Source organism: Mus pahari, chromosome 10, assembly GCF_900095145.1.
Source record: "Mus pahari chromosome 10, PAHARI_EIJ_v1.1, whole genome shotgun sequence".
In the NCBI taxonomy this organism is placed as follows: domain Eukaryota; kingdom Metazoa; phylum Chordata; class Mammalia; order Rodentia; family Muridae; genus Mus; species Mus pahari.
The window spans coordinates 35,133,921-35,136,970 of record NC_034599.1 but is presented as its reverse complement, the minus strand read 5'-3'; positions in this window follow the sequence as shown (position 1 = coordinate 35,136,970).

The window sequence follows — 3,050 nt, the reverse complement described above, 5'->3', positions numbered from 1 at the left end:
CCTTGATCTCCTTTTGTTGTCGGATTGCTCTGGCTAGGACTTCAAGTACTATATTGAATAGGTAGGGAGAAAGTGGGCAGCCTTGCCTAGTCCCAGTAAATTCCTATTTCTAAGTAGCTGCTTAACTATAACAAATTTATTTATCTGATATTGAGCTTTAGTTGTCTCCTGACTAAAATAATCAGGGAAATTAAATAATGGTCATAATTACTGACAAGCCAGAGGAACTAGATTTGCTGTGAGAGGAGGCTAATGTAATATATTTACCAACTACAAACTACTTTTTCATTTAGCTTATTGTTTGAGGAAACTGAGGCTGAATTCAAAGCAGTATCTGAAGTCTAGGATGGATTTATTCCTGGTTCCTTTCCTTCATTGCCTTTATTTTGTTTGCATCTATTGCTTTGGGTAGGAATCCCTTACTCGGGAAGCAGTTACTCATGGATGCCTTTGATACTCTTCTCGAGGTTTGCCTGTGCCATGAGCATCCTGCTGGGAATTTCCAACACTGAAGGACTAGAGAGCATGCTCTTTGCCCTGTTCCTGGCCTTCTATGTGGTCGCCTTGTTGTGGAACCTGCTCATCTTCCCCACCATCCTTATTTCTCCCAACCTTCACACCCACATGTATTTTTTTCCAGGAAACTTGGAAGTGTTTGATATGTTTTCCCTCAAGACCCTGCTCTTCCTAATGAGGCAGACCTGTACCATCTCTTACAGAGCTGCTTCTCTTTTTATCATGCTCATTTCCTTTGTTTTTTTTTTTCTTGGCTTTCTTTATGGGATTTATTCATATCCTCCTATTTTTTGTTTGTCTTTTTTCCATGGATTTCTACAATGATCCACTCATTTGATCATGGTCCATCATTCAATCCAGCTTCTCAGGAATATTCAGTTTAATATTTTCTAAAGATTTTCTAAATTTCATTCGATCTCTGACATGTGACATATGTGCTCATAGTTTGAGGTTTTGTCTCTTTGCAAATGATTTGCTTTTTGCTTAATAAATAATACCAACAAAACACTGTGATGATGTCTCTGTTTTTTTATGAGGTTGAAATTCTCTTTCAGTTGACCTGCTAGAATGCTCCTTTTGGCTTTATTTCTATTCTGCTAATACTTACAAGTACATAGTCATGATCTCATTGCAATTATCAGAGGTCATGTTATTCTTTGGTTTAGTTGTTCAAAAACATTCTTTCCTCTTTCCCTAGTCCTGTGTTTGTGTGCATAGATATGAGAACATCCAAAACAAGGTTCATAATATGAAATATATAGTTTCCTATGAATAATTCCATATTGAAATGCACTTATGTATGAATACATGTATGTAATCTTTTTATAAAAATTTCACTTCTGGAAGTACTCCATTTCTAGTGGGCAAAAAGTCAACTATTCAAACGTGTAACAATTCAGTGAAATTATACTCCTGTATAATTTCACTGTATACTCACACAATGGAGTATTATAGAGCAATGGTCAATCTACAGCCCTTTTTAACATGTATTTTAGAGTTATATTTTTTGCTATATTTGATATGATTTAACACCTAAACATCAAAATATGTTAAATACACAAATATATTGAATCATAACAAATACCATAAAAAATAAAATCCTAGTCACCTACCCTCCTTACAATATGGTAAATACTTTTCTATCACCAGAAGAGACACTTTCTCATTGGTTAAACACAGTGTGCAAATACAAGAGAATCAGTGAAGGAAATGATCTCCAGTTATGTTTATAGCTCAGTACACATTTTGGGGACTGTGACTGTCCAGGAAGAATTATGATGTACTGGGAGATTTATTATTTTAAGTGTGCTAATTCTCAGACTAGATTGCACACCCTTAGGATAGAGCAAGAGGTTGGAGAAGATTGGAATAAATCAATCTCTTTTGGAGAAGGCAGGATGGTAGCACTCATGAACTCATAATACGTGTCATTACACACAAGAGGTACACAAATCCACCTACTCAACCTTTATGCAAAGAAGGAGGACTGGAATAAAATTCCAGAAGTCAAGATTCTGTTGACAATTGATGCCTCCTAGAGAAAGGGAAATCAGTTCTCTCTAGTCATTTTGTGCTTTATAAGTTGACAAAGCTCCAGTAGATGGATGTGAGATGGTGTTAATTAGACTCAGTGGGTCATTAATAAAACTGAAAATAAGACATTATGAATGCATGTATCAGGTACCCAGGTTTTAGATGGGGAGAAAAATGGTGAACATCATCGAAATACCTTTTATATTTATATGAATGCCTCAAAGAACATATCAAATATTATATCTAATATGCTTGCTTTTAAATATTAACATTACTTTAGTACTTCACTGTGCTGTTAAGGTTCTTGTATACTCCCCCATTTCATCAGTATAGAAAGGGTAGGAGACAATGTTACTGCGGTTCTACTTTAAGGTGAAGATTTGTCTAATTCTTTCTTTCTTTTTTTTTTTTTTTTTGAGACAGAGTTTCTCTGTATAGCCCTGGTTGTCCTGGAACTTACTTTGTAGACCAGGCTGGCCTCGAACTCAGAAATCCACCTGCCTCTGCCTCTGCCTCCCGAGTGTTGGGATTAAAGGCATGTGTCAAGATGCATGGCATGATTTGTCTAATTCTTAATCATCAAAATAGTTGAGTACTTTGTAAGGCAAAGGGATTTTGTTAATATGAATAACTTTCATGAATTAGGATACTGACCTGGATCAATCATAAATGTCCTTTTATAATAACCATAATGACCCAATGTCATTAGAAGGCATAAAAGAAAAGTTCAAAGTCATAAGCAAGAGGTATAACACTAAGGCAGTGGCTGGAAAGAAAAGCTCAAAAAAAAATGAAAGGGTCTAAAATAAAGGAATGTAGATCAGTGTTAAAATATAGAAAAAGCAAGTAAAGAAATGGTCTTCTAGAATCTCCAGAAGAAATGAACTTTATTCACATGTTGAAGGATGCCCAGTTTGTTTCTGTTCCCCAGACTATAAAGACAGTGAACTAGTATTGCCTTAATAAAGGAAGCCAAGGTGTCTGTCTGTGTGTCTGTATAG